Source organism: Papilio xuthus, unplaced genomic scaffold (genome assembly GCF_000836235.2).
Source record: "Papilio xuthus unplaced genomic scaffold, Pxut_1.1 DF826945.1, whole genome shotgun sequence".
Lineage (NCBI taxonomy): Eukaryota > Metazoa > Arthropoda > Insecta > Lepidoptera > Papilionidae > Papilio > Papilio xuthus.
Window position 1 is genome coordinate 9,044,345 of NW_013531704.1, and position 24,622 is coordinate 9,068,966.

A 24,622-nucleotide genomic window follows, 5' to 3' on the forward strand; every position below is an offset into this window, starting at 1 on the left:
TGACGGAAATCGGCGGTGGCAATCGTTAAAACTTATTATTTATAGACATTTTAATATCGAAGTTAAATGGAGATTTCCTTGTGCCCCAGACTATCGATTAAGATAATCGATTCCAATACAATATTATATAAATTCAATATTAAAATAATTATATTTATTCGTGTGTATTTACATGGATGTAGTGATCATCCTTAAATTTATCGCCATTTTTGAGATCATCAGATACTTTAATTTCAATTAATTAGAATAATGTTTAATACGTGTTTAATTCAAATTAACATCTGATATACAATTTGCTCTCGCACCGTACAACGGCATTTGCATAATAATTTGCGATACTAAGTAAAAATTATTTTCTTTCTTTTATCTTTGTTTTTGGTAAGATTAATTTTATATTATTAATATTGAATAGATTGTCATAAACTCTTTATTAGAAGGTAAACATAATCTAAATAAATTAGCCGAAAATAAAATAATCTATAAAGAGTAAATCTAATATTATAAAGAGGAATATTTTAATTATTTGTATCGAATAGGCTCCGAAAGTACTGAACTGATTTAAAAAAATTAGCTGTTGGAAAACTAAACTATCCGCTTGTGCCATAGACTATATTTATTATTAGATTTGTTTTTAATTTCGCGTAAAGAAAGTCGCGGACGGTTGCTAGTTACATAAAAAAAATTTGAATTCAAGATTTTGTTAAACAAACAAAGTTTAGTAACGATCCGAATTATTTAAAAACGTAATTAATTAAATCAATTTAAATAATACGATAACTTTGAAATAAGATGATAATCTTTAAAAAATAACTGTTGTCTATGAAACAGGACGTGCGAGTATGGTAACTGATGAGACGACCGTGGTTCAGTTTTAGGTTATCTTAGAACGATCTAAATTTAAGAAATAACATCACATATAGAGAAAACCGGTTACAACGACATAGCTATGGACAGACAATAATGAGTATAAATAATCGACATAGTAATGTTTATATGATTTTCAACTGCGATGTATAGATTTGTTCAACCCAACTATATTAAAAATTTTGGTATCATGTAACCACAATTTTTGCAATTGAAAATATTACAAAATTACATGAGTGTAATATATTTAAAATTTAGGCAATAAAAGCTTAAAAAAAAGTAGCTGACGCACGCGACTCCGTCTGCGCGAAATTAAAGACTTAATTAGTAAGTAGCCTATGTGTTCTTATAGTTTCTACATCTATGCCAAATTACAGCGAGATCTTCCCTGTTGGATATAACTTTTAACAAACATCCATCCATCCAAACATTCGCAGTAGATTTCTGTTAACATTTACTAAATTCACTTTACTGAATAAAAGAAAACCTACATTTATCACATTTAGGAATTCAACAAAACTTGCATTAAAATTATTAAGCTTATTGATTATTTAATATTTAACAAAATTCCAACGTTAAAACCAGGAAAATCCGGCTACTGACTACATAAATAAATATTGCGCATTCAAATCTCAATACAATATAGTTTCGTAATATATTTTTTATCGAAATAATATTATAAAACTAAAACAACATAAATGATAAATATCAACAGACTGAAAAAAAAAATAAAGCAAACTTAAAGTTATCGATGTCAGTAAAATCATAAGTTAGAATGAATACTTTGTTAGAAGTTTTGTCAATTATCAAGCGAATTTAGTTCTTATCATGATATAAATTAGATTTATAGTTCTGAGTTACAGTATGGATTTACAGTTTGACGCGTGTGCCTAACGCCCACTTCCTGTGAGATAAGGTCCTGATGGATCACTTCCTATGGATAAGGGATGACGGCTCGATACCCAGCAATTCACCACCAATAACTAAACCTACTGATCCTTATAACAGTCCTACAGACATTATGTTAAAGATTCCTATGCATTGAATCGATAAGTAATATTAGTTATAAAACTAACAAAAAAGGTGTTTTTAAGCTTTTTTATCTGTTACTAGCTGTCGCCCGCGACTCCGTTCGCATTAAAAATAGATGTTGGCCGATTCTCAGACCTACTCAACATGCTCAAAAAATTTCATGAGAATCGGACAAGCCGTTTCGGAGGAGTATGGGAACGAAAATTGTGACACGAGAATTTTATATATAAAACTAGTTAAGACTAGTTAGTAGTCCACGACTCCATCCGAGCAGCATTTATAAAATAACGTAATTAGTAACCTATGTGTTCTTCCACATTATGTTCTATAAGTATACCAAATTTCATCGAAATCCATACAGCCGTTCCATAGTTATCCATCTATCCAACTAAACATTCGCATTTATAATACGACTAAGATTCCAAGTTGCTAATAAAGAGCTTAGCTTTATTTATATCAACACGGAAACAATTTAGTTACTACTTTTTAGCTAAAATAATACGTCTAAAATTAAGTAAACACATCGAAGTCAACAACGCTGTAAAATATCATCATAACATTATAATTTCTATGGGAAACTCTTGTATTGTTATAATTATAACATATTGTTAGGAGAAAAACAAAAAGTCCATTATAAAAGTGTTTACCAGTTAACGTAAACAGCAATGACGCAATTCCGCTGGAAGTGGCAACGGCCGTGCTTTTTCACTCCGTGTAACCAATTTATATGAGACGTGAATCATTTTGTCAAACTTTATCTAATATTATTAAACTCTATTTTTTATACGCATAGAGTTTAAATTTGCTTAATGAGTTTATCACAATATTACGATACATTTTTTCTTAAAAACATGACGTTATTTACATAAACTTACGAAACAACTTAACTAATATATAAATAATTCGATGAGGAGTAAAATATAATTTCTAGGATACCAATATTTTAGACTTGATTTATTTATAACAGTGGTAGAACCCGCTTTAACATCTTCGCACGAATTGGCCCGACTCGCCCGGTGAAATACCACGACCATATAGAAGACAGGCGTCAAGTGGAAGCAATTCCTCGTTTCCTCTGATGAGTGCGTCCCGGAGGCCTAATATAGTCCTCTTTCCCTTCCCACCCTTTTTCTTATAAGGAAAGGATGGGAAGTGGAAGTGGACTTTCCGGTTGAGAGGAGGCATGGGAAGGGAAAATATTTTCTTTCTGTGCATCCTCTCCTCCGTCGATTAAAGGTAGGCAACGCATATGCAATTGCGTGTCTATGGGCAACGGTCACTTCGCTATTTCAGCGATTTCAGGTGGCCGCTCGCTAGTTTACCACCTTATGATATAAAAACAAACGTAAAAAAAAAGTCTAATGCTCAATACTTATAGCCTAGACCTAAACGGAATTTGAACCTGTTTCTAACCGTGTAATATTAGAACGTTAGCTATTTTGTAATTATTTATAGACAAATTGATTTGATTGTTAAGGTGAGGTTAGTCAGCACTTTTGGTCGCCACCAAATGAAAGCGGCAAGGTCACGCCACACAATTACGACGGTAAATTGAGCCACTGATTAACTGTCGTCCTAAACTTCTTTTATATCTATTTTATAGTAAAAGGTGGCAAACGAGCAAGCGGTCAACTGATTATGCTGAAATAGCGAAGTGACTTAACTGTAGAAGAACTTTGACTGAAGGTATGTGCAACCTTTGCCTGTAAATCTTGTATTTTTTTAATCAAATTAAAGATTGTAAGTTTTCAAAGCGTAAAAATGTAAGCAACGCTTCGATAGCTTATTGCGAAACGGCAAAAAATAATAATAACCTTTTCGAACAGACTTGAAAACGAGATAATTATATGACTACATACATTATTTTAGTGTTTACAATACATATGGAACAAATTAAATATTATTCTTTGTTAAGTTATTTTATAAGACAGGTTATTTCCATGGAATGCCATGTCTAAAAATTAAAGATCTATAACTTATAGAAATACAATTTTCACTACTATTTCTACTATTAATTATTTTACTAATACGTTGAAACTGTATGGAAGTTTTTAACACAAATCATTAGTAATTACCTATTTCGCTTTTCGAGGATTTATAGAAGCTCAGTGTGTGTCGCCGGCTCGGGGAGTGACGTCACGCGCCCGGGGGGCCGCCTGCCCGAACAGCTGATTGCCTGAACACCATAAAAAACCATACCGAACATGCCACAGTACAATTCCAACCTTAATGCTCAAGTAATACCAGCTATAATCACATTTCACCATAGACGACCCCTCCTCCACTGCGTTCAAACGATTTTATACTCTCATTTCGAGTGATATACTTAAAAATCGCCCGCGGCCCTCGCTAACCATATACGCGGTGTACAAAATAGAATTTTATTTATATTTTTTAACATTTTAGACTTTATTGCATAGGTCGAAGGTAGAAAATGCATCGCATTGCGTAGTTAACGAGATAAAACCGAATGTGTTTTGTGCATTTGAGCCGTTCGGGGCCCGGTTCGCTTGCAGCGTCGCTACGCACCACAATAAATGAAAATATTCTGAGCTCGGCTCGACCCTGCGCTGCGCTGCGCTGTGCAGTGCGGTGCGGTGCGATACGTAATTATCATTCGTTAATATTTGATAGGCGGCCATTACCTGCCTCGCTCTCGCATTGAATTTGGCTTTATGTGAATGTAACTGATTGATTGGGATTTATATTAAAATTACGCAATACATATACATATTCGTTGAACAGAATTCTTCCAAGAATGCTTAATAAACAACTGTCATGGTAGAAACTCACGAATTTTAAACCGAAGCATGATTTAATGACATACTAATAAATGCATTCTGTACACCTAAATACAAGTGTTGGTTGGCAGTTTAAACCGTTCTCATTAAACTTGAACAGCAGTGTTGGTGAATGAGTCAAGGTACACCTGCGTAGGCACCAGAGGTCTGCGGAGGTTTTCGAGGGTGTTTTGTTTCCAGAGGCTCGTTTAACCTTTGGTGTGCTCTCTGCTTCCCAGCTGGCTTAACCACTACGTGTATTGTTAATTAAAATCCTAGTATTAGAACTACAATACCTATGTTGGGTCTAAGTCATGTTAATTAATAATTTTTCGTAAATATTGATAGGCAATTTCTAATATAAACTAGCAGTAATAGCAACTTACATAGTTGATCATCAGAATGTTTAACTTTGGTTATTCTTAACTAATTCTAGCAAACATCTTTTGAATATAGTAACATGGAAGTAACGTCTGTTCTTCGGCACGATACTAAAAGATACAATGAATTTTTGGTTTTATAAACTTGATAAATGTTAACTATTGATGTGCAACAATGTTGACAATTAACTATTATGTACAAAAAGAGGCGTATCTGTTAAAGAAGCGTGTCTGTGTAACAAATTTATTGATTGCTGCATAAAATTCAAAATGGTGGCCCGGAGTGACGCAATGACGATGCAAAAAGCTTTGCGAAATGCATATATGATGAAACATTCTTCTATCGGGAATAAAATGAGTGATAACGATCGTAGTAAACAATGAAATACATCTCATTATAATCTTTCTAAATATAACGTCTTCGATCATCCAACGATCTGCTTCTTTAAACTAATTCTATATAAAAGAAAGATTTGATTGTTTGTTTGCATTGTATAGGTTCATAAACTACTGAACTTATTTGATTAATTCACTGTTAAGACTATCCCTATCCCCACTATCCTGGATGACAAAGGCTATATTTGATTTTTAAATTCGCGCGGACGAAGTCGCGGACAACTACTAGTTTAGAAATAAAACAAGATGTACACATGGGTATTTATTGCACTTACACTTAATTTAGAGTGGTTAAGTTGTGTCTTCTCGATTTATATAATAAACTAGCGGACCTGACAGACGTTGTCCTGTCTACACCAAAGAGTATAATAAGTATACTATAGAAAGAGGGGCAACTCGCACGAAGTCGTGGATCCACGGCGATTGTGGCGCTCCATGCGTATAATCGCTGAACTATTTTTTTTTTTTTGGTACCTATATACGTAGGCACGCTTATTTAGCTCACTATAATAATAACTAATAAGTGGGAATCTAATAAAGTTAAAATTGACATTAAATCAATGTTCAAAAATAATGTACCCACTTATGTAGTTATTAATATAGTGAGCCGATATCAAGTAGCCTTCTATGAAATACCTCTATTAAAATGATCCTCTCATTATTGGAGAAATAAAAACAAAATATTTTTTATATTTTTGTACATTATTTATTATATTTCTACATAACTTAATTTTAAATCTATGCAAGTACATATACATCAATGACTTTCAAGATATCAGCTCAATATTTTAATGTTTAATATATATATTTGAAAATTACATTTACGGTAATAAATAGTATAGCGCGGTCACAAAAGAATGCATACCCTGTAATTAAAACCAAACCCCAAAATATTTTCAGTCATATGCAAGCTGGCAACTGGCAATTTGTAGTTATTTGCGAGTTTAAACACTCTGAACATATTCTCTTACAACATAGGCAAGCAAATTTTTCTTTACAATAAAAAATTACAAATAAAAAAATATATTTTTTACATATACACACATGGACCCACCTACTAATTTCAGACACATCAGTTTATGGCTCTATAATTCCAGTGATTGGCACACATTTTCTGAACATCACTGACCGTCTCTCAGGAAGGGGGAAACCGTGTATATGTGCACCTACAACAAACAAACATAATGTGATTTCCTATCAAGTATAGGAACTGATATGTAAAATGTATTAGAAGTAGGGCACCATTCAATATGATAACCGGAAAGGATAAATCTCTGTGGTGCTAAAAACTACACCAAAATACGAAAATATTTAAATGTTTAAATGAGTCTGACGTATGGGAAAAACATGAATTTTTTTATTGAATTGTAACTTACCATAATCAGTCCATCTAAAACACAGTTGCGTACAGCGTCATTTTTCACGAAAACACATTTTAATTAAAAACAAAATGAATGAAACAACATTTAACTAAGAATACAAGAACAGAAATAGAAATACGAAAAAACGTAGCGGTTTGATGACACATGAATGTCTCGATGACACAAAGTAGAGATGAAATGATGTTTACCAAGATTTAAAAGATGGCGCCACTTTCCATACAAATCGTCCTTCTTCTAAGTTTCCACCCCCTGGTCTACACGTCTTAAATTGGAAAATTTGACACTGCGATGGTAGCGCCGTCTGTCGGATCCAATGTATAACATTCCAAAATCAACAACTACTAATAAATTAAAAATTAAAAAAACATTGTCCAGCTGACAAAATTGTGAATCTAAACCATTCCCAGATCCCCTTGAACACACACAAAAAATTTCATCAAAATCGGTCCAGTAGTTTGAGAGAAGTTCAGTGACATACACACTCACAGAAGAATTATATATATAAAGATTTATTGGTATGAAAAATCTACAAAAGAACAATCTTAGTGAGTAATTAAACAACACAAATGCAGCTAATCTAAATCACTGTTATTAATTTTAATACAAACAAGATTCACACATTGTAAGAGCACTTGGGTTTGATTGTAATATCTATTAGTCAAACTTCAGTGTGTCTTCATATAATAATAAATAACAATAAATTGCACATCAATATACGTCGCAGTTCAATGTTGTGCGGACAAACTGATCGTTAATCTTACTAATATCATAAATGCGAATGTTTAAATAGATATATATATGTTAGAAGGTATCTCCAAAATGGCTGCATGGATCTCGATAAAATTTAGCATCGAGGTAGAATACAGTCTAGAACACATAGGCTACTTATTCAAGTTTTAATATTCCGCGCGAACGGAGTCGCGGGTGACAGCTAGTAATGCAATATATCTGAGAGTAGCGATGCCAGGCGTCCGGATAAATCAGGACATAAGTAGGCTTTTTGATTACGTATCCGGTCAAAATAAAGGGTATCCGGGTTGTCCGGTTTTTGTTAGGCTTTTTATATTTAGCAATGGAGAGTGGCAGAGCGCAGGAGACTAGTATCGACTGACGGTCGCTCACGCTAATCTAGAGTGTCCGGCTTTTCTACCCAAATGTCCGGCAACTGACTAATCTGTCCGGCTAGTAGTTTTGGCGACCTGGTAACCCTACCTGTAAGTAAGGATGTAAATTGAACTAAGACATTTACTATGTAAGATTTTGATCATTTATGTGCAGTTTTACTTATTAGCTAACAACTAAATGGCTTTTAAAAAATATTCTATAAAACATAGTTTGTGGCGGTTAATTTTAGTTTATCTATGGCCATAAATGTCTGATTACGTGGGTAATATTGATTTAAAACAGCATTTCTGGATAAAAAGGTAATTTTAAGGGATATGAGTTTAAATTGCATATTCGAAAAGATAATAAGTTACTTTTATACAATAAAAAATAACACGGAGGTTGCAATTCGAGTATTAAATAACTATAGGACTGCAGGTGGGTTTTAGAAAACTAAAAGTGCATCGTCTGGGAGAAAGTGGCGCGTTGCGTCACGCAGCTCCGGCCCCGGAATTATTCACGCTCCACGACGTCGCAAAACAACTAGATATACCCAGTTTACATTGTTTTAACAAGTTTAACAACAATTGGTAAAAGGTTAACTTGTTAATCTGATTCAAAGTTTTTAGATTACTAAGGGAATCCTTTATAAGAGATATCAACACTAAGGTACTGTTTAGAGTAAACAATAAACAATCTAAATGTAAAAAGATTTTATTGAAATTCAATGCAACATTCTTTTACACCTATTGTCACATATTTTCTTTCCACGATCTATTTCCTCTTTTCTATACATAGTACCAAAAGGTCATAATACTTTACTCAATAAATATACATGAAAGATAGTTTATGTACACATAAACTTATCTTTAGTTTAGCTAGTTTGTCCTATCATTACATAATAATAGGACAAACTAGCTTTTTATCTTTTGTCAAAAACATCGGTATCACATTTTGTTGCTTTCTAATTGTGGAGTACTTTAAGATTTAGTGGTCAAACACAAGCGATCTTTCTCGTTTATATTGAAAAATATTTTTTTTATTCGTAAATCTGAATGGAAACTTTTAGAAAAGAAGATTAAACCGTTCAAGTGTATAGCAGTCGAGTTGAAGTAGGAAATCGTTTGGAGCGATTGCAATCGGTCAAAGATCGGGTGTGAATAGTTTCGTTTAGGACGAGAGGCTATCGAGAGAGAACCCCCGCCCGCGTCTCCCCGCACGCCCCGCAGCGAACCATTCAGTCGCTCAGTACAGCCAACATCGATTTAGCGAGAGGGCTTTTTTATATTTTATTTGAAACGTTCCTACATGGAATATATCAAACCGACTAGTTTTAATTTGAAGCTGCAACTTTTTGTATAGATACTGACTTTACCTACAGTATATCAATTGTTTTTTACTAGAATATTTCTTTGAGTACAGTCAACATGAATGAGTTATTGTTTATGACGCTAAGTAAACAAGAATCTACGCTACGAGACAAAGTTTTCATACGCGGTAATGTGTCTCCTTTGTGATTGGTCTAATACTAAAAACTTCCCTTAGGTAACTTACCGTGGTTGCTTATTACATTTGTATATTGTAACGTTACCTCAGAGTGTGATCACGTGACAGTCGAAGTTTTCATGTTGTTTTTTTTTCATCTAAATGTTATTCGATGATGTAACTGGCAATCAATAACCGTAGCCGACGGCCAAAGCTCGTGAATAGGCACAGGGCGATAAAGTAGCGGGCCGCAATGTCGGCACGTCTGACCAGCCCTGGCCTCGTATCTCATATCCTATAGCTGCGTAAATCCCACTGGGCGGACAGTTTTCGACCAACGCCCGATCGTAATTAACTAACAACTAAATAGCAATGTTAAAATATAGTTTGACGTTATTTATACGTTCTTTCGGCTATATGAAGTTACCAGCTGACACGCGGCTACTGCGTGATCTAGTCGAATGACTGACATACTGTGTTTTTGATGTTATTTAGCGTTGATACCTCAAAGCACAGAAACTAATGACAGAATAAAAATTATAATTTTCATACATTAATAAGCATGTTAAAAAGCCCAACGGCTAAACAAATCTACATAAAACTTTCGCATACATATAGAATATAGTCCTGCAGAACACATAGGATACTTATTAAGATTTTTTAATCCCGCGAGGTATTACAGTGGGTTTCCACTGTCGAATAATTTTTACATAAACATACTGTTATTTTAATAACATCAAATAGAACGAGAGGGATGTCGTTATATTTTTATACACATGTATGTCAGTGGCAACCCACGCTTAGCATGACATTAGTCCAGTGGCGTCATCATTTCGTGCAGTAAAAGCGACGTTCAATGAAATATAGCCGCTTACGTGCAGATTTTCCGGACCGTCTCTAATATCTCTTTGAGGGACTTCAAAGTAAAAGTAAAAGGTAGACTAGACTATTAAAGTTTAAATTAATGCGGTTTGTTTTATATTGAAACATATAGCTGGGTTTAATAGAACAAATATATGTATATATATATATAAAAAAGAAATTCGTGTTAGTTAAACTATTTATAACTCAAGAACGGCTTTACCGATATGCCTGAAAATTGGTGAGGAGGTGAGCTTAGAGCCAGGAGACGGACATAGGATACTATTTATTCATACTTTTTTAATTATTTTTTTTCGATTTTATGCCTTGAAAAGCTGCTTTTTATTTAACTTACTAATATTATAAATGCGAATGTTTAAATGGATGTGATGTGGATGAATGGATGGGTGTTTGATGATATCTCTAGAACGGTTGACCGGATGTCGATTAAATTTGGCATACGTATAGAACATAGTCTGAAAGAACATATAGATTACACTAATTAAGTTTTATATATCCACGCGGACGGAGTCGCAGGCGACAGTTAGGAAGGAAATGCGAAAATGTGTTAGTGAATTGACTCAACACTGTCCTTGCTGGAGTGTCGACGTTTGTGTCCCCTTACTATTCATTTTAACACTAGACTTTGTAACGAAGTCTCATCATTCACGCTAAGGGATTCTAACTAATAATGTCTAAAAGTAGCTAATTCTAGTAGGTTTTATGTGTCGATGTAATTAAATTCATTAAGTATTATTAACTAATTTTTGATCATCTGTCGTAACTCGGGTCATTAACGATAAGTTTTGAAAGCCACAATTCATATATAAAATATTGCCACTATTAAAAATGAAAACAGAAATGTTTTAATTGTAATATACGATGGCTCATAATAAGAGCATCCAGTTGGAAAATATTCCGTTTGAAGCATACAATTTTAAAACATGTTTGTGTTCAAACTCGTTTTTAACGAGGCTTATTATACAAAAAACGGTATAAATGTATGTTTTAATGTTATTGCCTTAGTTTGTTTGAATATTTTAACAGTTTTCTTTGTATGACTATAGTTTTTTTTTTTAATTGTAGAAAAGACTGACAATTTTATTATAAACAAATTGTGTTGTCCTTAAATATTTCTCAAATTTACTTACTCTTGATATGTTTATCATAAAGCAGCATTGAACTAATCTTTAAGAATTTGGAATCCAAAACTGTTAGTTAGTTAGCGAAAAATACATTGGAAATGAAATTAACATCAATCCGGTACTAAATCAAGATATTTACATGGTCTATAATATTAAAAACAATCAATATTTAGTGTATTTTTAGGAAAACATCTAAAAATAAGCAAAATTAACAATATTTCATATCAAAAAACGTTCATGTTAATTTAACATTCGTCGTTGGTAAATTTAAAATTATTTTCTTTACTTTTGTTCTTCTAAACATTAAAGCGTAAAAAAATTACATAACTTCAGTATCATGATTGATTTAAAAAAATCTGAACCCTGAACACGCAAATTCCTCCATGCACCTAATCCAAATCAGTAATTTATAACCTTTTACTTAACTCAATGTTACTAACATTATAAATGCGAAAGTTTAGATAGATGGAGGGATGTTATTTAGAAGGTATCTTCCAAAACGGCCCAACGAATGTCGATTCAATTTCGCACAGATGTAGAAATCTGGAACAGATACACGACTAATTCCGTTGTTTTTATAATTCGGCATAGACGAAGTCGTGGGTCACAGCTAGTAGAGAATAGATCTGAGTGAATGCTTGTAAAGCGCGTGTCAGTTAAAATACTCATTATGTTGTATGTATAACAACATATTACATGACTAGATATAATAACATACAAGAGTCTTGTATAACACATTATTATATCTATATACCTATACCTATATCTATATATATAAAAGAAAGTCGTGTAAGTTACACTATTTATAACTAGTTTTACCGATATGCCTGAAAATTGGTGAGGAGGTCGCTTAGAGCCAGGAGACGGACATAGTATACTATTTATTCATTTTTTTCGAATTTATGCCTTGAAGAGCTGCTTTTTATTTAACTTACTAATATTATAAATGCGAATGTTGTGTGTAAGAACACATAAGCTACACTAATTAAGTGTTTTTTATATATCCACGCGGACGGAGTCGCGACGATAGCTAGTATATTATAAATGCATTTATAATAACAGCGTGCTCATAAACCTTCATAGATTACATAAATAGATGTTGCAAAAATTTGCAAAAGAAGTGTTACAATTTCACAGAATTTTATTGTTTTCTGCATAAAGTTACATTATTAACATTATAGTTGGTTTATAATTTGTGATTTTCAAATAAATAAAATTGATTTAATTTACATAAAATGAAACAACTATCAAATTACAATGTAAACATTATGACAATGTAATAAGATTAGGTATTTAATATATTTTTTTTAATATATCGTGTACTTGATATATTTGCGAACAAAGAAATAACAACTTTACAAACTGTCTGTCTGTCTATACGCAAGTCTATTTCCTCATGAAAATCTCTGAAACAGCAAAATTGATTTTGACGAGACTTTTAATGGAAAGAAGCAGTTAGTATGCGGGAAGTATTGAGGAGAAATGTAGGCTTACTCTTTTAAGATTTTGCGACACAAACAATCAGTTAGTTTTCAATAAAACGTATTATTTTCTAATACTTGTTGATTACGAGTTTTTAATGTAAGAGTCAAATATGTTGTTTTCAATGGAAAGGTTTTATACACGTCGGTTCATAATATTATTAGCCAGCTTTTGCCGTCTGTGCAAAATGAAAAAAAAAAACTTAATAGCCTATGTGTTCTTTCAATGTTCTACATTTACGCCAAATATCAGTAAGATCCGTTAAGTAGTTCTGTACATACCTTCTAATAAACATCCATTTAAACATTCGCATTTATAATATTAGTAAGATAAGATAAAACAAAACTGAAGAAAGTGTTTTATAATCAAAATCATAATCATTCGTGTGATATTTTTTATGAATTTTTATCATCGCTTAATGAAGTCGCAAAACACAAAAACAAAGATAAAATACAAAATATGTACGTAGATATATTCTGGAAATCACTGTTTATGTCCAAATTATATTCAAATAGAGAAAAGACTAAATAAACGTATAATGAAAAAACAATCACAAAAACTATTTATCTAGAGAAAATGAATTATAATAACTTAAATAAAAACTCAATACTTATTCAACTTTAAGTTAATCTAGTAATAGATAACAAACATATAAGTATACCACCTGTACCATTTTTCGATTTTTCGAATCTTCGTAGCCGTAAGGTCGATCAGAAGATTCGAAATAGAAAACAAAAAAAAAATTATTTTGTGTCTTCTAAAAAATATCAGGCTTTTCCATTACTATTATAAAACCTAGATATGTTAAATCTTAAACCAATGAATCAGAAGTTAATTAAAATACCTTAGTAAAAGCAAAAATTGTTAAAGATCGATTGTAAGGGTCGATAGTGTTCAATTATTTTATTACTGAATACTTCAACGTGTTATTAAGAAAGTTGCAGTGTACCAGGAATTCATAAATCACAATACGCACAGACACACCTACAGATATTAGTTAGTAAACACAAAGTAGTGCAACAAAATTAATCATCCATTCATGACTAATACAAGAAAAAACATTCACAAAAATTAAATTTAAGCTGTTTGTTTGTTTACTTTAAATGTCAATATTTTTTAAAGACTATAAGATACTTTGTTACAAGCGTATCACGTATGATAACAGTAAGTAGGTGGGTAGATATAAAACATTTCATTTTACCTACTTCTTTACTCCAAATACCCGCACATATACTTTTCAATGTATTTGCGTTGAGGAGATACCAAAATACTATTTTTTAAATAATATTAATGAAAATATGTTTCCTATAGATGTATTTCGGCGGTGGGAACTCACGATTATTTGACTCAATAGGTATATTTCTTGTCTGTGTTGAATCAAACGACTGAATCATGGGCCTTTCAGTGACTGTAGGTCAATGTGCAATTGGGGACGTAACGGCCTAAAGCGTTCCTTCGCAGAACAACTGTGTCAAGTAAATCTTTATAAAGATTTAGGCTAAATGCCTTCAGCTCACAACACCAATAGTAACTGTGAGTCAGAGAAACAGACGTTTGATATATATTTATAAGTTGGGATGAATACTAGCTATCGCCGCGGCTTTATCCGCGTGGAAATAGAAAAAAAACTATGTTTATGCTCTATTTAAAACTGTTATCTATCTCTGTTACATGTTATCCAGATTCGGACATTTTGGATTAATATGGTAACTAACATCTGTACATCCATCCAAACATTAGTATTTATATATAATATCAAACTTTTGGATATTTTCGTCCGCGCGGAAATAAATCCTGCGTTTTATTTCTCTCCTCATCGCCGCCATCCTCTACACTTAGAAGCATATTATGTTAATAAGTAAGTTAAAATACAGTCCAATATTATATAGCATAGTAATATTAGCAAATAAAAAAAATCTTTACTTGGCAAAAAAAAAATCACTAAATTTTGTGGGCTCTGTCTCCGGAACTAGTTATTACTGTGTTTCAGGAGACAGCACCTTCTCTTATACATTGCCTAAAGTTATATGTAGTTTCCTAACATATATGGAATTAAATATATATTAAATATAGATACGAAATCCAGACGAAATTAATAAAACATAGCTATTTATAATCTTTATGAAATTGCTTAAGATTTTATTTTTAATTTTCCTTAAATAAGTCAAGGGTTTGAATGGGAACAATGAAAAGATTACATTAAAACGTCTTTGCTTTAGAAGAGATTTACTTCGCTTAAAGAAAGTGCTCGGTGAAATTAATTACTTAAAGTACGTGAGCCTTTCTATTTACTCTCCTTATAATCTTATATATAAAATTCTCGTGTCACAATTTTCGTTCCCATACTCCTACGAAACGGCTTGACCGATTCTCATGAAATTTTGTGAGCATATTGAGTAGGTCTGAGAATCGGCCAACATCTATTTTTAACGCCGCGCGGACGGAGTCGCGGGCGAAAGCTAGAATTTTCTATAGGAACATACTTGACCTTTGTATAGTTATGAAGAATTTCATTAATCAATTTTTTCCTCTCTTGTATTCAGCCGTCTGGTCTCCCCTTCGGGTGGAATTTTGTCTGGTGCATCGTTATTGGTCTTCATGTTATATGTGTTTATTTTTTGCATTTATTATGTGATAGATTAAATAAAATAAAATGTAAAGTTTGCATAGTTATTTTACAGATTATTTAAAGAAAATTATTATCGGAAATATAAAATTCCGGCACATTTACGTGACTTAATTTGCCGTTGTTTTTTTTTACATCAAAATAACGGCAAAACGAATTATGTGATGTAATTATTTTTATACAAAACTATTTTATTTTTGGTCATAAAAAAAAAAGGATGTATTTTTAAACGATTACATATAATTTACTTCTACTGCTTTTAAGACGGATGAAAATAATATTTTCATCCACTTAGCGCGCTTACATCAAAGTTTTTATTTTTCACTAGTGTAAGTATAATTTATATTTTAATGTGTAATTATTTATGCTTTATATTGATTCGAACAAATGTATAGTAATTTGAGTTGAGTTTTAACATTTCGTAGACTTCGCCGGTACAGTTAGGCCTACTCCCAACACGGGAATTAAAGCGCACACAAAACAGCGCAAAGCGCTTCCAAAACATGTTAAAATTATGAAAATACTAACAGATAATGTATTTACCTTATTGACCGTTTGAAATCCACAATCCACGATGAAAATCCAAATAAAGGAAATCACAAAAAATCACTAAAAAAATCACAAAACCACCGACACTTTTATTTCCAATATTTCGTCTCGTCAGTTACACTGCAGTTAATATATAATTCCTTTTTCAAGTAGAACCGACGAGTGTTTAACACTTCACACAAATCGCACAATTTTTTACGAACAAGATAATCGTACGCTTTTTTTTTTAAAGTTAATGAACGAATTTAATATTATGGCATGATTGTTCTTATTCGAAAGGAATATTTCGGTATAATTCCGTTGCCATGTGGCAGATATCGTTGTTCAGAGGAGGCGACGAGTCTCTTCCGCATCCCAAAAACAGCTGTTCGGGAGCGACGTTTGAAAATCAATAAGAATCACATGGGGGACCAGTACGACCACAATACCACTACGCAACACTAAATTTCTTCACCATTCAATGAACTGGTTCAAATTTACAATGCATCACTGTCAAAGCAAATGCTATGTATTTGATACAGTTCGATAATTGTTAGCTATAAATAAGGAAAAGAATTGTTTAAATGTAATGAGCGAATGTTTTTCGAGCACTGAATTGGTTGTGTTTATTGTTCTCCGAGCACATTAGAGAGTGAGGAATGGATCGCACGCGGGCGCGCTCGGCCGGCGACTGGCGCGCGAGGCGCGCGAGGTGCGGGGCGCGGGGCGCGGGGGCGCAGGCGGGCGGGAGGCGGGGCGCGGGCGGGCGCGCGCCGAGGAATGCTATTGTAGGCGAACTTGCCCGCCACTTTTTTCTCTCAGTTCTGGTCAAACAAGTTTCGAATACAACCTGCATTGTAAGGATTCCGCCATTCTTCCACATCCACACAGCCAACGGTCTTTCTAAACTTGGAGGAGCGTAAGGTCTCGTTTATTCTCAGCTTGGAGCTTACCTATGTCAGCATTACTAACTTATACTGTTTTCAACTTACAAACTTACTTTGTAAGGTTCCACATAAAAAGTAACGAAAAGCTTTACCATTATTAAAATCATTAATCAAATTACTATTCAAACTGATTTACTTCCTAGTTGCTTAACATGTTGAAAATTTTATATTTGGTTTTGGTTTAAAAAAAACATTTGAAAATGAATTACAAATGTTTTTAAGCTCTACTTCAAGCTTCTAATTAGTGCAGTCATGGTATGCATTAGAAATCACACAGAACCATCATCCTAACAGATTATATTACGCAGCGCATGCGAGTTAGCAAAGTGGAACTTTTCTTAGAACAGCTATAAAAAGCTGCGATGTCAATCTGTTCGGTGACGTCACCAAGTGTTGCCAACACAAAAATACATCGATATTCATTTCCCAAACACATACCATTTAAAAAAAGAATGCTGTATTCGAATCGAGGTAAATGTAATGAATACGACAAATAACAATACGTTAGAGATCTAAGGGGCACACGTTACAGAGATATCTTGGAAGGTCATTTAAGCTCAAAGCTTATTTTAGTTTCCCATATAAAAACTTACGAGCATCAGTAGCTCATGGGTTAACGCGCTTGACTTGTAATCAGTAGGCCCTGGTTTCGAATCCCGCCATGTACAAATGTGATTTTCGATTTACATATGTTCATTTATTCGACGTTCTTACGGTGAAGGAAAACATCGTGATGCAATCTGCACATAGCTAAGAAGAAATTCATGGTTGACTATGGCCGAGTCACCCTTAACTTAGGGTAAGCTCCTAGCCCCTCAATGGGTACGTATAGTGAGCTGATGATGATAAAATCTTAAATAGGATACTGCTATACGAGTACCAAAAAATATCCATGAACACCTGATTACTTCTTAATTAAAAAATTATATATTTTATTAGTATCATATTAGTGTCCCCAAGTATAGATGTTTAATAACTTTCCAATTCATTTTTATTACGTAAATTTTAAAATAGGGAAACGAATACGCAGTCTCGATCGAATTTACTAAGAAGAAAAGCATAGTTTATATTTTTAAAAATAATATTTAACTGTAGTTTATGTATAATTAGAAAATGGGGAAGACAAATCAAAAGACGGAAAGACGAGATAAGTGCAGTGGCGGGACAGACCTGGTCTAGGAAGGCTCAAATAAGAGAAGAATGGAAGAGGCCTTTGTCCACATGGGACAAACAGATGTAAACTTAAAAACTTAACTTAAACCTTAAACAATATAATGTAATGTTATCATATATATAAAATTCTCGTTGCACAATTTTTCCCATACTCCTCCGAAACGGCTTGACCGATTCTCATGAAATTTTGTGAGCTTATTGAGTAACATCTATTTTTAATCCCGCGCGGACGGAGTCGCGGGCGACAACTATTATGTATAATTATGTAGACGCATAAATTAATGTGTCGTAATATAAAGAGCGAGTATACGAACGTATAACGATTATCTTTCCAGCTGCCAGGTCTTGTGTTTGTATACTAATTAATATTGTGGGACCTTCTGGAAAAAGTTATAAGTTAAGTGATAAGTACAATATTATATAATGTACATCTGAAGTTAAAATTTATAACATACGTCTTCAGATAAGTTGTAATTCCAATAAAGATGGGACTTGGTCCAATTGGTCTAATGCTAGAGTTCTTTGTAATATGTTAGTGCTGCAATAGATAAGACAAGATCGATGAGAAATTTACAAAGGTCAAATATTTGATACCATTCCAAAGTGCAATGCAGTATGAAGATCAATACAAAACATCTTAAATATAACCAAAGGTCATACATAGAACGTAAAGATGTTAAAAGAAAATTAAAACTTACCTTTTAATATGTAGGGCTAACCAAAAAAGTAATAATATGATGGAAGGTTAACCTGTAGCAATCCTTATAAAAGTTCTCTCAAATGGAATTAATTAGAGATAAGTTTGGGAGAGAGACAGGCAAAGTCCTGAAGGCCTCTGGAATTCCAATATTCAAGGTTAGAAGGAACTCCAAACTAAGTATTTGAAGAGCGATAACCGCGCGCCATCCACTCTGTTACCCTCGCTCTAGACAGAGACGACATAATTGACAATCCCTGAGACCAGAAAGAGATGCATTGATATATTTTATTTATTACCATATCAAGTTTCGTCGTTGTGAGAGGGAGATAAATATATTTCTAGTGATGCACCGGAGAGTATATTTTTATTTTTTTTATGTCTATTATTTTTGTGGCCAGTATTTAAATGGTATAATTAAAAAATGGTTTAAAATTTTTAAACGTGCAACTTATAATTTCTGTTTATAGATATTTCGTAACAAGCTCAAATTTCACTGGCGTTTTTTTTTCAAACTAAGCACATTCGTGTGGCGGGCTAAGTACAAAGTTACACAAAGTTATTCTGAACCAACAATGACTGTTATTACTCGCTGGGCGGTAAGAAAAACTATTCAGCCAGTATTTATAAATATGCATCGTTGTGAATGCAACATAAAGTTTAAAGAAAGATGCAAATGTACCCTTTATTATAATTATGTAAAACATGTCATAATAAAGTGTAATAAATTTCACTAAGCAATTAAAACTTATAATTAGGCAATAATTCTATGGTGATATCAAGATCTAACTTTCTATGTAATTAAAATATGAAAAATAAAACTAAAATAAGACAATGACTTGAAGAACTGCTCATAGAGCAACCCTTTTTTTTTTTTATTTTTTAAACAGATTCCTTTAATTTAGGGTTTTGCAGAGATCTGAACTCACGACCTTATTCAGCAACCCGGATTGACCGTTGAGATATTGGTATAAATTGGTAATATTTAATTTCAGGGGTTGAAGTTTAGTTAATTCTAGTTCCAATTTAAAATATCTATCGATAAAATGTAGTCAATTTTGCTACCTGTATTGCATTCTTTCAAATAAATACGAGTGCAGGCGTTAACTTTTTAATTTAGATATAGATAATAGTGTAAATAGTGTTGGAGTGTTCGCATCCGGCCACAGGAACAGTTCTCGGTAACAGCTTGTTGACATGCTATTCTTTGGAACTAAATAACCGGTTATTTGAAGTGCCATCGCTATCCAATGCAACGCTGACATGGTGTACTGCCGAGTTGTGAAGAACAATTCATCATCAACGCAAATTTTACTACCTTCTACTACAATAGAAATCTAATTATCTATTTGGATGTTAAAAATCTTAATGTACTTAATCTGTGATGGCTTTAGTATTGTCAATTCAATTTAACTATAAGATATAATAATTAAAAATCTTTCCAATTTCACAGTATTATCGTAGCTTTCATCGTTACCACAACATTCTCATCTAAAATGACAACTACAATCCAATCGCTATAGTTTTGAAATTTACATGAATATTAGCTTTTAAAATACAATTTTTGTTTATTAAATATGAAAAGTAGTGACAACTTGTTATCAAAAGTTCAACTAAATGTGTACAATTACTGTAACCTTACACATAGTCATTGATAAAACTATGTTTAGATAAAGTCTCAGTGTCCCAGTTATCAGTAGATGCTGTCCCTTGGGAGATAACATCCAGCCGCCGCTGCCTTATCTTTATACTTCTGTTCTGATTACATTATCTGTAACATCATCCCTTTATCTAAATATAAACTGATGGCTTCTTATAATATTGTGTTGAACGGGTACATTAGTACCTTAAGACCTCGTTTTTAAGTTAATAACGATTTTTTTACTGGTTAAGTATTAGCAGTTTCAAGGATAAGTTTTTTATTTAACTAAAGTGGAATACGTTCGACTTGGTACAAGCACACATCATGTAGATGAATACATCAAATCAGCTGATTAACACAATTCATCAAAGGTCTACAGAAAATGAAGGTGTTCTGTCATAGCTAATGTTAGCAAGCGTTTTGCAGCAATTTGCAAGCATTGTACAGGAACAGATTTAATTTATGATATTAAACTCTATATAGTAAGTACGAGTATATGTTCGTGAAAACAGAAACTTAGACTGAAATTGTATGTAATTCTGGCATTTCTCGAGATTGACTCTTGAAAGAAGTCATTTATTTATCCAGTCTATTTTAACTTTTGTATGTTTTCCATTATTAATGTTATTAATGAAATTCCAGATTAAAGAACGCGACAATAAGTCTATAAGTACCAACTATTGTATACTGAATGTGAGTTGAAAGCACAATGAGCGACTATCTATTGCCGAATACAAAGAGAATACGAATCAAGGATCGCCTCTGGCTGTGACTGAAGTTGTGTCAGGGGCTTCCCCTCTTGTAAATCTCACAATGAATGCTCATTTAATTATCCCCAGTCTGGGGAAGAAATGTTAAAATTCGGCTCCTTTTTGTCTCAGAAAAATGGTCAGGACGACTTACAAAAAAATGTCCTTTGTCCAAATAATCAGACGCGAAAAGTAGAGTAGATTCGTTTGAATTCATTAAAATCTTTATTAAATGCTTACTATTTTTCTTAATGAGGTTGTTCCTTGAAGGTTTAGCCTTTAACTCACGCTCTATTTTGAACTTTGTATCTATTTAGGTTAGCATAGTCAATCAAACCTTCATAAATTCTTTTCTCTCCTCGACACTACAAAGTTATATAGATTTATTATAAATTTGTCCATTTGTAACGGATATTATAGAAACACGTTTGAAGCCCACACAACACAACTTGGTCGATACAATATCGTTTAGTTGCATTCGATATTACTTAAAGTAAAACCAACATGCAACTGATTTATAAGGGATTTTTTAAGCGAAATAGTCATTATTATTGCACATCTATCAAAGAGAACTTAGTAAAATAAAAATGATTAGTCTTGAATATTGTACAATTTATTGCAAGTGGCTCAATAGTGAAGAGACAGTTCGCAAAACGGTCTAACTAAAAACCGATAATGAAAAAATCTATCGTCAATTTACGGTAATTAAGCTCGTAGTGCTTCACTATTACGAGTGGAGTGAAACCTGTCTCTGTCGCGCGGGAGAGGGATCGATTCCCGCGGCGCGGCGGCGTGCGGTGCCAGCGCGCGTCAAGCCCGCGCGGCGTTGCCAGCCCGCGCCTGTTTTGTTTGGGTTGCTGCGCCCCCCTCCCGCGTACACCCGCACCCCCCGGGCCCACGCCGCCGCCAAACCTCGCGTAAAAACTTTCGACTAGTGCTGCACCTTGTTGGCGCCAAACTTTTAATATTAATATGAAAAATATTTTACAAGACATTATTAACATGAATTATACATTTTCAAAGTAAGATTGACGATATATGCAAAAATGCATACAAATGTTTGTAAGTAATAATGCTTGACTTTTTTGAATTACAATTTCGAATAGAAAGGGAGCAAAAGCTGCTTTTATTTTATAGGTATGTCTCCAATTTTATTGCATTTAATATACCTTTGTCTTCGGCCACTTTGAAAAAAGATCATTTTCAGGAAATATTTGGTTTTAACTAGATACCTTGATTCACATCACTAATAAAGAGCCCAAGAACTGTTAATACGTGTGAAGTTACGATTGGGAGGGACTTGTTGGCGGAAAAATCAGAGTTTGTCTGCCTGTGTGCTAGACGCGACGTGTGTAGCCACAGGTGAGTGCTGAGTTAATAAATTTCGACTTGTCTCAGCTTACTCCTAAATCGGGAGCGTGTGAACTCGAGCCCTCGCTATATTAAATTCTTATTTTATTTATGACATACTTTTCTCGGTGAACAATTTTGTTGAGGTGGTATTTATGAAATTATATATTTATGTATCTTGACAAAAGCTCAAAGATGAAAAGATAAGTTTTGAATTATTTTTGTGAACATCGCGTAGAGAATGCAATGTGTAATTGTTATATCGACTTAACAACTTAAAGTAAACTAAAACTTGTAACGTTGAACCATCGAATGTGACTAGACACAGACTAAAACAAACATAATATTTTTTATCCAAAATCTACTACAATCAGATAAAACAACAACATTGCATCAGAAGGAATAGCTGTACAGTTTTAAAGATTTAGAATAGTTCTTTTCAACTTTTTCATATTATTTTTTTTTTATCAAAAGGTGGCAAACGAGCGAGCGGCCACCTGAAATCGCAGAAATAGCGAAGTGACCGTTGCCCATAGACATATGCGTTGGCTACCTTTAATCGACGGAGGAGAGGATGCACAGAAAGGAAATATTGTCTCTTTCCATGCATCCTCTCATCCAGAAAGTCCACTTCCACTTCCCATCCTTTCCTTATTAGAAAAAGGATGGGAAGGGAAAGAGGACTAAATTAGGCCTCCGGGACGCACACTCATCTGTCTTCTGTATGGTCATGGTATTTCACCGGGCGAGCCTACCACTGTTAAATTTATTCAATTCATTATCAAACAAATTATAGATATATCAGATCTACGTCCAGTGAAAACGTAGCCTATGTATTAAATCTCAAGTCGCGGTTAGTCAGTCAAAATTAGTTACGACGTCTTCAGACGACCTTCATGTTATTACTGTTGCCGGCAAATGACATTGCACGCACTGTTTACTACTCACTGCTATTGCAGCAATGGGATATATTTAGTTTTAGATTTTTTATATTCAATAATACAATAGTAAAGGGAATCAGGCATATATCGCTCGTGTAGATGCAACACGAAACATACAACATTGGTTACCTAAAAGGCAGGTGTAGAATAGAATATGTCTACAGAACAGCATACAGAATACATATAGCAGGAGGATTTATGTACCTGTACCTGAGATTCGTCATATGAGAAGTACAAGTATAGTCAACTCCAAAGTATTTGCTACTACGATAACTAAAGTCTATAATCTTGTCCTATTAATCTTACACATGAGTTTTCAGATTTATACCAATTCAATCTTTCTTTGCTGAGTTTACCTGCATCAAGTATTTTTAGATATTCGTTTAGGAGACCGAGGAATAATATTTGTAGTCACAAGAATAGAAAATTCTAAGGCTATGTATTATATTTGCATTTTATTTATGTACAAAAAATTCACAATCTTGGTAAATAGCAGTGTGTTCCCCCATGTTTACACATTCGTTTCGCGAAACTTGTACAGCCGGCTGTACAGACATGTGCATTTGCCTGTTAGTATTACTGCATCGAATATCTATTCGTGTAGTCCGCCCATGTAGATATTTTAATATTAAAACTATTTGGACTATTGCTAAGCGATTTAACAATAAAATATTATTTTATTTTTTAACGAATTTATATTAATAAATTGAAGTAATGTTAAATAACAAAACGGAATGATTTTTTTTTTAAATAAATGTAAAAATCGATAGGTCTTCCGTAACTAATCTGTTGTAGTAATTTAGTCCTCTTTTCCTTCCCATTTTTCTACTAAGCAACGGATGGGAAGTGGAAGTGGACTTTCCGGATGAGAGGATGCATGGGAAGGGAAAATATTTTCTTTCTGTGTATCCTCTCCTCCGTCAATTTAAGGTAGGCAACGCATATGCAATTGCGTATGTTTATGGGCAACGGTCACTTCGCTATTTCAGCGATTTCAGGTGGCCGCTCGCTCGTTTGCCACCTTATGATAAAAAAAGTAAATTTTCACTGTAGGCACT

The 24,622-nt window shown here is 33.4% G+C and overlaps 1 protein-coding gene across 7 annotated transcripts in view; it reads right to left on the reverse strand.

Moving 5' to 3' along the window:
- The window catches only part of wge (BAH domain and coiled-coil containing protein winged eye), a 77,139-nt gene extending 60,541 nt beyond the window's left edge, over positions 1-16,598 (reverse strand). For all 7 annotated transcript variants that reach the window (XR_001228043.1, XM_013316707.1, XM_013316711.1 and 4 more), the window contains exon 1: positions 16,081-16,598. The gene's annotated coding sequence lies outside the window, so the exon portion shown is untranslated. The remainder of the gene's footprint in view (positions 1-16,080) is intronic.
- Positions 16,599-24,622: the final 8,024 nt, after the last annotated feature.